Source organism: Dasypus novemcinctus, chromosome 14 (genome assembly GCF_030445035.2).
Source record: "Dasypus novemcinctus isolate mDasNov1 chromosome 14, mDasNov1.1.hap2, whole genome shotgun sequence".
Lineage (NCBI taxonomy): Eukaryota > Metazoa > Chordata > Mammalia > Cingulata > Dasypodidae > Dasypus > Dasypus novemcinctus.
In genome coordinates this window covers 69,751,810-69,765,185 of record NC_080686.1, presented here as the reverse complement: position 1 = coordinate 69,765,185, position 13,376 = coordinate 69,751,810, and the positions used below count along the sequence as shown (strand labels likewise).

General features: G+C 40.0%; 1 protein-coding gene and 1 pseudogene across 12 annotated transcripts in view; both read right to left on the bottom strand.

Moving 5' to 3' along the window:
* OXR1 (oxidation resistance 1) overlaps window positions 1–13,376 on the bottom strand; it is a 531,828-nt gene that overhangs the window by 160,923 nt on the left and 357,529 nt on the right. The window lies entirely within an intron of this gene.
* On the bottom strand, window positions 5,846–6,613 carry LOC105746020 (MOB kinase activator 2 pseudogene; annotated as a pseudogene).

Sequence of the window (13,376 nt, the reverse complement as noted above, 5' to 3'; positions counted from 1 at the left end):
AACTCAACAAAAAAGTAGACAACACAAACATATATGGTTTACAGCATTTACACAAGGGGGGCTTTTTAAAAAATTACATATTTATGTCTTATATTGATGGTAATACTATCTATATTTGCATTGTGTTTGAATATGAGTAAGAGAGCTAAAAAACCTCATACATACATCAAACATACCTGTGAATTGGTCATGAGACAGGTACCTACATATATATCTATCATTTTTTAATCTATCCATACACAAGCCATATCTACACAAGATACATATTTCCCAATATTTTGTCATTTGGTCTTTCTTGTTTCCTTTCATCAGGAGTTGTTAAAAGAACTAGACTTGAATCACTAGGCAGGGTTCTTGAACATCTTAAAAGACCAAGTCAGTCTTTAAATTTGTGCTTACTGCTGTTCATTAGGTATCTAAAGAGCATACTTTTCAATAAGTAATATTGGTTTTCAGACATCATTCCCTCTCATCTGTCCATCACTTTGGGATCCAGACTGTAAAGCTCTGATTTCAAAATATTTTAAATTCTGTGGTCCTGGTTGTACATGTTCTCTAGTTTTTAGTCTAGAATCTTTTTCTAATTTAGTTCTTTATTTCACTCTTTATTTATTTTCCTTAGATCATATGTTATCATACCATGTATATTGATTAATTTATGTTAATATGATTTTAAATGTGAAGGTTTATTGGTTTATTTTTGAGACAGTTAAATCTGTTAGATTACATAATTAAGGCTTGTTCAAACTAGACAACTTTCTCTTAAAGATGGTTGGGATAGACTCTTGGCTAAAGAAAAATTTACAGTAAAAGTCTTTCCAAAGTTTTGGTAATTTGGGATGTGGTCTTCCCATTTATAGATGCTAGCTGTTGGCAGGATTCTAAAAGCACTTTTGCTGTGTCATATTACAATGTCAAGGAAATAATCTTCACCTGAGATGGGAATTTTACTTGTGGTGTGCACTTTTGTCAAAATGCACTCTGTAGAAGACCAAAAAGAACATTTTTGCTTTCAGATGAAGTGCTGGATAGGGAAACAAATATGATCAAGATGTTGAGATAGGTTATCAGTTCTGAAAGAAGGTCCTCCATGGGATGGATGCAAGGAAAGGCAATAACTTCCTGTCCCAGGGAGAACATCTAGCTTCTCTGTGATGTAAGTTACTTATCAAGTATTTAAATATATACTTCTGGGAACAGAAAGGATATTAATAGCAATTCTTAAAAGAAATTCTGAACTACTTACAGCAGTAAGATCACTGGCTAATATTTATAGGACATATCAAATATGTTAGGCTTTATGGAAAAAATAACTTAAAAAAAATTCTTGAGGTTTGGCTTGCATAAAAGATCAACTAGCATGCAATAAACATTAAGGGTGTTTTTACTGAGTTACTGTTTGAGGCAAGCCTGTGGTGGGCACTGAGTTTACAATGGCGATACAGTCATCTGATAGATGCAGTCTTTTTCATTTCCATCTTTTCTTCTTGTGAATGTACTTTCTGACTGAAAAGAAAAGTCCTTCAAAGTTTTGTGTTTTCCCCTGTCAGGAAAAAAAATCTCTCATATAAGGTGGGAAGCATTTTTTTCTCATTTTATTTTTCTTTCATGTTACATTCTCAGCAATTTGCACTAATATATTCAGGTTGCCTCCTACTTTCCATGGGCTAATTCTTTTCTGAGACCAAGTATTTTAGAGAAATGAAGAGTTAAGACTCTAGAGTCAGTCTGTCTGGGTTAGAATCTCTTTCCTCCATTTTCCAGCCATGTGATCTTGAGTAAATTACTTAACCTCTCTCCATCTCACTTTTCTCATGTGTGAACTTGGGATATTAATGTTTCCTAGCTCTTTGGGTTGTTGATTAAGTGATTTAATACAGGTAACATACTTAGAACAGTACTTGGCATCTGAAAATGCTCAATAAATACTAGTTCTTAAAACTATCATGAAGAGACAGCTGTAAAAGTATATGTGGATAATATCAAATATTGCCTGCCATGTCAAGATAGACTATTATTAATATTAGTCTTCATAATGTAGAAATCTTCAAAACAAAGATTTTCTTATTTACTTCCATTAGAGAATTCAAAATTGTCACAAGAAAAGAGATGCAGAAAGGAATAAATGAATTTTGAGCTTGATTGCAAGCTGCTATAATAAAGGCTGTTGAAGAAAATTAATGATTACAAACTTAGTAAGTTACACAGGATATGAAAATTTTTGTGTTAAAGTCAATGTTTGATTAAAATACTTTACATCAATGGTACTGTATTAGTCAGGGTTCTCTAGGGAAACAGGACCAAAAGGAGATATCTGTAAATAGGAAGAGATTTTATGAAATTCTCTCACATGACTGTGGGGATGTACAAGTCCAAATTCTGTAGGGGAGGCTGCAAGCAAGGGACTCTGAAGAAGGTCCTTGATGAGTTCCCCAGGAGATGCTGTCTGTCTGAAGTAGAGATGGGAATTCTCTCTCTGAATGCTGAAATCCTTGCCCTTTGAAGGCCCTCAACTGATTGGATGAAATGTCACTCATTGCTGATGACAGTTAATTGTAGATATAATCAGCCATCTATGCAATCAACTTACTGATGATTAAAGTCCATGGAATGCCCTTGAATTACAAATAGCCCAGTGCTTGCTTGACTAAACAAGTGGGCATCATTACCTGGCCAAGTTGACACATTAGCCTTACCATCACAGGCTCTTTGGAGAAGGTCTAATAGTACACAGTTTTAACTTTTGACATTATAAACTATCACTTGACATTTCCATATTATTTTCCTCTCTAGTTTCTCTTCTATCCTTACTTTCCTTCCTTCTTCCCTCCTCCCTCCCTCCTTCTTCCTTCCTTCCTTCTTTCCTTCCTTCCTCTCCCTTCCCTTTCATTTTCTCTTCTCCCTTCCCTCTCCCTCTCTGTCTCCCTACCTTCCCTCCCATTCTTCCTTCCTTCCTTCCTCACAAACTTGAAAGAGTAAGCTCACAAGAAAAAAAATGTTTTCAACAAAAGGGAAATGGTCTTTAAGATTATGGACTTTGGGAAGAGGCAGAAACAGAAATCAAAAGAAGAAATGAAAGGGGAAAATTATGGAATGATTAGAGACTGGTTAATAAGGAAAGAAAAATATAACATATTCTCGAAAAAAAAATTCAAGATCTTTTATTGGTGTTTGTCAATCGGGGAAACAAGTTGGCTCTCTTAAAATATAGAGAGAAACTCTCTCTATAACATATAGAGAAAACTTTTATTTTTTTTCCTACATGTTTTCAGCACAAAGATGAATAAGTTAAAATTATATTATCTTGGGTCTATTTAGACCATCTGGTTGGAAACTGATGTGAAAACTGGGATTCTTTTTTTTTTTTTTTAAACAATGTCTTGCACTTCCTGACAAAAGTCACTGCTGTAATTCAAAAACAAAAGTATTTTCCATCACCACCTAATGGCTGTGAAAGAACCAAGATGTTGGCAAATTCAGTTTCATTTTGAAACAGCCGGCAGAATGTGGGGTAGGAAAGGCCAAATGGAATAGCTGTGCACTGTCTGAACAGCACTACAAGTTCACGTGGGACAGAGCTCTGCTTCTGACCTCACTCTTCTAGCTCTCCATGGTCTATCAATTTTTAGCTCATTGATCTCCAGGTCAACAAGTTTGAACTAGAGAGAGTATCTCCTCCTATTGTCCTTGGCTCCTAATAGCCCTCCCTCCATATAAAATTCAGCCCCCTTTAAGTAAAAATCATGAATGTATCTGAAATTGGTCCATAGACTAAAGCCAACCAGAGAGAGTGGGATTTAATTCTGAGACCTAGGGGCTCTGACCCGACATACCTCTCAGAAGCCCTGTCCACCATCACTTCCTTGCTTACTGAACTTAAGACACGCAGGTCTCTGCAGTTCCTTGAGCACACCAGGCGTCATCATCCCATTCTAAGGCCTCAGTATGTTTCCCCCTTTCCTTAGAATGCTTGTCCCCCAGACACTTGCCTGCCTTGTGCCATCATTTTCCTTGGGTCCCCGTGCACATACCTTTTCCTTGGAGAGGTCTTCCCTGGATACTATATCTAGGACAGTATGCCTTACATGTTTTTTCTTCATGACACTTATTGCTTCTGTATTTATATGTTTGTGAATAGTCATCCCTACTAGAATTAAGCTCTAGGAATGATCACTGCTGTGATCACAGTGCCTGGCATGTTGAGGGAGATCCAGAGATATTTGCTGAATGACCCAACAAGAAGTTGCTGGGCATATCACAGCTATTCAATAAATATTTGTGGAAACTTTTATTGACTGAATGAAATGTGTTCATGCTTTATGCCAGTTTCAAGACTATATTCATAATAACCCTATTACCATTTTATTTTAAATTTGCTTCAAATTATTGGTTTGAGGCAGGACTGTTCCATTTAAATAAGCATTTGATAACATGCTAAGAATTTAAACTTTTTTTTATTCAACAATACTTTTAAACTTTTTATTTGGCAATAATTTCAAACTTACAGAGGAGTTACAAGATTAAGAACAGTACACAAAATACCCATGTACTCCACCCAGATTCAACTACTGTTAATATTTTATCCCATCTGCTTTATAAATTGCTTCCTTTCTTTCACTAATAAACACACACATAATATATATATATTTGCTGAATCATTTGAAGGTAAGCAACATGCATCATAGCCCTTAACCCCTAAGTACTTAAGTGTACATTGCCTATGAAAATCTAGTCTGCATTCCAATTTTGAATATTGGCCCCAAAATAACTCCAGACAACATTTAAAAGGATCACTTTCAGGTCTATTTTTTTCTGCTATATTTAGCTTTCACAAAGTAAGAATCTAGGAAACACAGTTAATAATTGATTTTGCTTGCATTTTCCTTCCTATAAAAGAATAAACTTTGAGAGAATATTTCCTTACATTAGTGAAGTTCATGTTTCTTGCAGCATCGCTTAATTCTACATGTTCCCAAATTTACTTAGAATAATGAGGGTAAAGCTACCATGTGAATAGGCAAAAAAAAAAAAAAAAAGTTGCCCAAACCGACCTCAGTTGAATAGCATTTGCTTTGATGCTTTATACGTATAAAATTCTCTTAAGGGCCCAGAGCATCCTCTTGCTACTATTGAGATCACTTGGTTTGACTTATTGTGTTAAGTTTAAGGGTTGATAACTTCATTAGCCCTACTGGTACTCTGGTATAGTGAAAAAAGATTTGGCATCAAACAGATTTTATTTTATTATTATTTGTTTTTACCTGAGACAACCTTTAATTAGGACCGAAGGGAGCAGACCAGCGAGGCAGCACGTCCTCCTGCGGTCAGGCCCCTCCTTGCCCCGGGGACTGGGCATGAGAGCGGCCCACCCCCAGCGCTGAGCAAGCCGGCCTCACGGCCCCTCCTCGGCTGCCTGGGAGCAGGGGGACAGCCGGGCTCTCCGCGACCCAGAGACTGCCTCTCCCGGAACTGCCCCCAAGCCCCCAACAGCCCAGACCCTGTGGAGAGGAGCGGGGAGGGAGACCCCCAGGCAAACCGAAAATCCCAACCCAAAGCAAAGAAAACCCAGAGAGACCAGCTAAGCCTTCTCCAAAGGGTGCAGCGTTTACGTTACTTTCCTTTAAAATGCCAGAGCCGCCGGACAGAGGGAAGGGAAGGCCTGCGCGGAGGGCAACGGAGGGAGACCCGGAGGAGCACGCGAGCACCCCTCGTTGCGCGCCGCGGGAGTTGGGGCCCGGCTGCGGCCTCCGCCAGGAGCGCACGTCTGCCCCAACCGGAGCCCCAGCCAGGCTGTCTCGCCACGGTCCCAGCAGCGCCTGTGCCGCCGAGCCCAGGGAGGCCGTGGCGGTTCCAGAGCCCTCTGCGCCAGCGCCTGTGTCCGCGTGCTCACCCCAGACGCACAGACACTGCAGGTCTTTGGCGTGGCCGTGCCGGCCATCGGGGCTCATCTCTCCTGCATGTGGTTCTGTGCCGTGCCGCCCCCTCGGGCGCCCGGGCTGCTGCACAGGGCCTCCGTGAGGTGGTCCATGGAGGACGTCTCCTTGGGGTCGCCCAGGCCAAACTCCCTGACCAAGAGGATGAAGTGTGCGTACAAGGTGTTTAAGTGTCCATGCAGCTCGAGGGCCAGGGTCTCCTTGAAGTGGGACGAGTAGACGTGTGCCAGCACGCGGAACAGGTACTTGCAGATATTCTTCACCAGGGCCTCGAAGGAGACAGGGAACTCTCTGCCTTATTTTGTGGGGAAAACATCCTCCTCTGTCACCAGCTTCTGCACGGAGCTCATAATGAAGTCGACGTACTGAGGGGCTGTGCACTTGACCTTTCCCAGCTCGTCATACCAGTGGTATTGGGTGTGGCACACAGCCATCATCTGGCACGTCTCTCTGGTGCAAAATTCTGAGACTGTACTGTACTGTAGGTTGATGTGGTGGAAGAAAGTTGTGTTGCTTGCCAGCCACTTGTGGAGGTCGATCTCCCGGGGCAGCACCACCAGCTCCTTGAATTCGAAGTCGGTGATTCTGGATTTGGTGTACTCTGGCTCCAGGTGGATCTTCTTCTCTTCTGGGGCAGGCTTCTTCCCATTTGGTTTGGCTTTGGGCTTCACATGTGCATGTTAAGTCAACGCCTATTTCAACAGCAAGCCCAAAGCAACGCCAGGGAGACTGAGTCACACACTGCAAACCCTTCTCCTGAAAAGCCCTGGCAAAACTCCACCACCAAGTCTTCCCCTCAATGGCCAGAAGCATGATGTTAAGTAAACTGACCTCTCTTTGCCTGAGAATGGTAACAGCACCTTGTTGCTATGGTGCTGTTGTGAGATTAACTGCAGTAATAAAATACCCGTAAAGCACTTGGCTGACACATGGTAAGCAGCTATAATCATTAAAATATCCTTTAGATATATAGAGTAGATGTGTGAACTTGGCCCCTGCGTTTTCATCTCTAAAAGAAAGATGGTCAATACCTATCTCTCAGGTTTATTGGAGGATTAAATGAGACAAGGTTTGTAAGGTCAATGTCTTCATCCCTTTGCTTGCACATTTTAACGTGACACGATTTGTTGTTGTTAGAACCCTGCTTCATGATGTGCTCTGAAATTTTAAAGGAAGCACCAAATGCCTCATAAATGCTCTCTACTGCCCCCAGACCTTATGGGAAAAGGATTATATGTTTTTTCCCTTCAAGAAGGTAAAGAAAATTCAGAAATTCGGCAGTAAAGGATGAGGGGAAGTGATGGGGTGATAAAGTCCATTCTACAAAGTGTACTTTATCATGAGGGTTAACTTTAAGGAGTATCAGAATTAAAAGACTAAAAAATGGAACTAGTCAGCTAGAGCTAAATTTACTACATTGCCAGTCAGAGTTCAGAATAGGACAATTTAAACCCATCAGTGTTCCAAACCTAACATGACCACAGAGGCACAATGGGAGGCTTTATTTATAGAAGTCCTTAGCACTCACTCACAAAGTTGCTAAACTGGTTTCTGTTTCCTTTGTGGGTGTTTTGGTCAAAGAAGAAGAACATGTTTTGGCCTGTCACTGGGACTGAGAGTTGATCTGTAATGGAGAAAGAACAGATTTGTCATAATTATTTACCTTCATAAGAGCCCCAGCTAAATGTGGCTCAAAGCCACCCATTTGTGGAAAAATGACTCCCGCCCTCACTGCCCCAACTTTTTTTTAAAATATGAGAAATGTACCTGGACATTAGTGTAAACTAACTCAAAGTGAGAGGTTTGACAATATGCTAGATCTCTGTTTAAAACACATATAGCCGTCCTTAGCTGCCCACACAAACACCACCAAGAGGGCCAACCTGTTATACGTTTGTCATTAGTCCTTGGGAAGATTGGCTGCTATAGTACATGAACTGAAACCAGCCTTGATAAAACAGATACCTTAACAACAAAGAATGACAGGACTCCCTGTCAGTGGTCAGACAGATCTGAGTTTGAATTCTCTTTCTGTCACTTACTATGTAGCTTTGACTCAATTATATAAAGTTCTCTCTGTCCCAGTTACCCCATTGGTATAAAAGAAGAAATAGCATCTGCCTCCCAGGGCATTAACTTAGGATTACATGAGATAATGTATATAAGATATCTGAGCACAAGTCTGGCATATGGTAGGCACTTAAAACAGTTCCCTATACCCTATTGAGCCAGTAGAAGGCAGAAGAGACAGAAAAGAGGGACCTGAGACTTTTGCTGGGGTAATGGTATAAATCTATGAAGTCAGGAAAGTAGAAGACAGTCAGGAGACTACACCTATAGCCAAGACAAAGGCATAAAAGGCTTGAACAGGGACAGCACCAGGGAGGAAGACTACTTGAGGAGGCACGGGAGAGTGTGGAAAATATAAGGGGGCAGGTGACACCACATGTTCACATCTGAGTGACAGCATGAGTGGTGCTGCCCTGACAACCAGTATGGAAAAAGGGATAGTTTGAGTCAAAAACAGGTGAGTTCTAGAGATGTTTCCAGCGTCAAACAGAATATTGGGGGGAAGTTGCCCAGCCTACAGTTGGATGTGTGGTGCTTAATTTACGCTTGACAGAGAGGTTAGCACTCATGTTCCACTCTTGGGGAGTAGGCGAGATGATGCCATCGCAGTAATATAGAGAAAAGATAGCAAGAAAGTGACAGACCATGTGCATTTAGTTTGGACACAACCCTGCTCTTTATTTTTCAGTGTTACAGGCAGAGTACCAAAACTACTGTTTGTAAAGGGTGTTGAAATGCAGTGTGCAAGGGGCTCCAAACTCTTCTGGTCTCTGGGACATTGGTCAGTTGTCATCTGACCTAAACCATAAAAAACATTCAGACCAGCATTTCCTTCTTTGTTTTTTAAGAACAGCAAAAATGGACATTCCCTAACTTGGTGCTAACTTGGTGGCAGGTGCTGTGGTGTGGAAGGTAGAATAATAGCCCCAAAGATGTCCACATCCTAATCCTCAGGACCCATGAGTATGTGAGATTACACGGCAAAGGAGAATTAAGGTTGCAGGGGCAAATGATGTTGCTCATCAGCTCCTCTTATGATGGAGGAGATGACTGTGATTACCTGGATAAGCCCAATAAAATCACGAGGGTTCTCAGAGGTGAAAAGGGGAGACAGGAGAGTCAAAGGCAGGGTGATGTGATATGAAAAAGACTTGATTAGCCATCGCAGATTGTGAAGATGGTGGAGGCCCATGAGCCAAGAAATGCAGGTTAAAATCATTTAACTAAAATGCATTTTGAATATTTGACCTCAAGAACTGTTAAATAATAAGTCTGTGTTGTTTCTAGGCACTAACTTTCCAGTAAATTTTTATAGCTGCATGAGGAAACTGCATCTGATGAAAATTTTACTTACCGTACAAGAGGCATGATCTATCATTAGCCCCATTTTTGAGAAAGCAAAAATGAAGACTTAGAGAAGTTTTTAAGTCTGGTCTGATAGCAAAGCCCAAGCTCATAGTCACTTATTTTCTCTCCCTCCAACTTCTTCCAAAATATCTAGAGGGAAGCCTCAAGCCATCATCTTCCTTCCTTAGAAAATTCTTTGAGACAGTTAAACTCATCCATTGAACTTCATGGTATAATGGAGACAAGAAAGGATTATAATCATACCTACTAAAAACAATATAACCATCCTCTTGTTACTATGCATAATTACTTTGCATCAGTTGCTCTCAACCACGAACACAAAAAGGATTTTGTCACATGTACTAGTCAGCCAAAGGGGTGCTGATGCAAAGTACCAGAAATCTGTTGGCTTTTAAAAAGGGTATTTTGGGGGGGGGGGGGTAGAAGCTTACAGTTACCAGGCCCTAGAGAGTCCAACTTAAGGTACCGTAAGAAGTACTTTCTCACCCTAAGTCTGTTGCCATGTGTTGATGCAAGATGGCAGGCGACATCTGTGAGGGTTCAGCCTTCCTCCTTCCTCTTAAGACTCCGTAGTTCCAGCTCCTTCCAATCTCAGCTGTAGTCTAGCATAAGTCTCATCTCTTTCCCTGGGGCTTATTTCTCTCTAGGCTCAGCTAACTCTCCACAAGGTTATCAGAATTATCTCTCTTCCCAGGGCGTGTCTATGAAGGACACTCTCTTCCGTATATCTGCCTATGTGTGTCTACTTCCATGTGACAGTCTGTTTTATCAACCAAAGGGGGCTAAGACTCTACACTGAGTCACACTCTGATGACATGGTTGGATCAGCACCCTAATGTTAACATAATTTAATCAGATATCTCAACTTAGTCTAATACAATCAAAGGGTTAGCACACCAGAGGAACAGACCAGTTTACAAACATAATCTACATTTCTTTTTGAAATTCATAAATAATATCAAATATCACAGATAAGTAACTGCCATTCCATTTCTTGATGTTTATGTTTTCAACAAGAATAAGCAGGAGAGACCCAATTTGAGATGCTTATCAACACCCTGTTCTAAACATTAAATCCTGGCCCTGTCTGTCCTAGCTCCTCCCCAGCAGAAGGTGGTTGGCTTAATTAAAGCAGGCCATTAGGCAAGCCTAGGCTGAAAATTATAGGAGAAGCAGGAAGAATATGTGACCTGTTCACATAAACCTCAGACAGAAACCAAATCATCTACGCGTGAAGTCAGCCATCAGCTATATTCTATCCTTGTAGGACTATTTTTGTTTTAAAGATTTATTTTTAAAATTTATTTCCACCCACCCCCCTTGTTGTTTGCCTCACTGTCTGCTCTCTGTGTCTGGTCTCTGTGTCTGCTCATCTTCTTTTTAGAAGGCACTGGGAACCGAATCCATGACCTCCCATGTGGGTGGGAAGCACCCAATGGCTTCAGCCACTTCTACTTCCTATCCTTGTGTTTTAATTCCTATGTTTTTAATTTTTTTAAAAAACTTTCTATTGCAGTAACCAACAAAAAGCACAAGATTTCCCATTTTAACTACATTCAAGTGTACAATTCGGTGTATTAATTATATTCACAGTATTGTGCTATCATCACTGACATCTATTACCCCCTACAGTGTTCATTTTGATAAATAATATGCATTTTTATACAAGTCTTAGTTTGCAAGTATAATATGCATTTTTTTCTTTATGAATCATAGGATAATTTTTATAAAAACTTGCCTTTCCCACAGAATCATTTCACTTCACATCCTTCACAAACAAATCATTTTCTCCCAATGCAAATAAAAAATTCCAGGATATCATCTTCTTCAACTTGCAAGATTTCAAGAAACCTAAACTGAAGAGTAATATGTGGTATCTGACCTATTAACTAATAACTATCTCTTTTGGCTTTTTACTCATAAAAAATGACATCACCTCACAATCTTCATAGGAGGAAGTGTGTGAATCGCAAGGATATGCATCTGTGCAGGCCCAAACACTCATGTGGGTGCATACACTTGCAAGAGCTTAAATCATTTCTGAAAAGCTGCCTTCTTGGTAGAACCTTCAGGCATATTACATACGTTTTTCAAACAACTCTATGAAAACAAACAAGAAAAGCTTATGTAATAATTATCAAAAGGTAGGCATACTTTCTATGTCACAAAGACCTGTGCAACCATTTGCTAAGTAGCTGTGTACTAGAAAGGCAGTAAACATTTATTCAGTAACACTCTTCCTCTCTCCTCTTTGAACCCGTTTAAAATGCAATCCATCAATTTAGGAAAATAACTGAGATTTGTTCCTGCATAAATTGGCTGCATTTGTCTACAAACAAATGGATGAGTTCAAAAGGCAGTGATTTTTAATGCTCCAAGTCTTAGTAGTGATAGCCATAGATTTTTACAAAAGGCCAGAACTCAATAACCTATCCAATTTGGAGGCTATCAACAATACCATACATGACAGGAAAGGAAAAGATGGTGGCCCCTAAAATCACACAAATATGTAGACTGGTCCAATGAATTATATATTTTCTGTTCCCCGTTGAAAAAGATACTACTAAAGCCACAAACATAAGGACCAAGTTTTGCACTCTCTCTCCATTAACAGGAATGGCCTTGGGCTGATTTTGCCTTTTTTTTTTGCTGTTCTGCATCTTCACAGCCTATGTTTTTTAAATAACAGGTTGGCTGTGGAAATACAACAAAGTTTACAGGTAGGTGATAACTTTGGGAGGAAAAGCACAGAATAGGAGTCCAAATATTTTGCCTCTAAAACTAGTTGCAAAAACCTTAGACAACTTTTAAAAATAATTTAACCTTAGTATATCATCTTTAAGATTACTTACCTTTCCAACATTTATTTTAACAATATATGATTAACCAAGCCAATAAGATCAAATACTAATCAGCACCATCTATAAACTCAAAATAGTTATATTCTATTTAAATACCAATGATAATGCCTGCACATAATTTCTAAAGACAAGGAAGAGATGAAAATCATGTCTTGTCAAATCTATAATGGAAAAAGTCATGAACACAGACATATACAAAGTTTTGTATCTACAATACAAGTAGAGAAAGAAATTCTTAAGCACATGAAAGTATGTTTTAAGGAAGAACAAAAGGTAAGCCTAAATACAGAGTTTGGATATTCAAACCACGTTGCCTTTAAGATAACTATGAAAACCAAGTGATGAATGGGGTCTTGGCAATGGGAGATTCTAAAACATTTCTGCCTGCTTGCAGGTATATTCTGCTTTTTTGGTCTGTTATCACAAAAAGCTCTATAATTTTAGTAGATTTACTTATTGTCGTGAGTAGTAGATGATAGTGGAATCACATTTTATATGTACGGAGTTAGACTCTAAAGTCTAAGAATACATTCAAGGTGATGAACTTCCACCGCAGCTACATGTGGTAAACATGTCTAGGAATATCACCCATGCCCACATATTTCCCTTGTTGAACAGGTGAGCCTATGTAGACATATGGTTCTCCATGGTCCTTTCTTTGGAGTTGACTGGATAAGGTCTTACTTGACACTTGAACTTGACTTAAGTGCTGTTCTTCCACAGACAGAGATACTCTGGGCCAATCAGACACTCTCAAATTTGAACTAAGAGATGGAGGCAACACAGTCTGTGATGGATGCTGGAGCTTAAAGTTGACCAGGTAGTGTTGGAACCCAGTTGTAACCACAACAATAAAAGCTATGTACAAGCCAATGGGTAAGCAGAAGAAGCCATTCTGTAGAGAGGAGAATGGAAAAGACTCAGAGAAAAGTTGAAGTCAAAGATCATGTGGAAGGAAGGGGCCAAGGTTGGCCCCTAATTTTCTAGGATCCTCTAGGATCTAGTATCCTTTCTAGCCTGGTCTTCATGAAGTCTAGCTGGCCCCTGGATGCCCATGCAGTGGACTGCCCAATCTTTATCATCTCTTTCTTTTTTGAGTTGTTTTGGTCAGTTTTAATTTTTCATGATTCAGAGAGCCTTAACT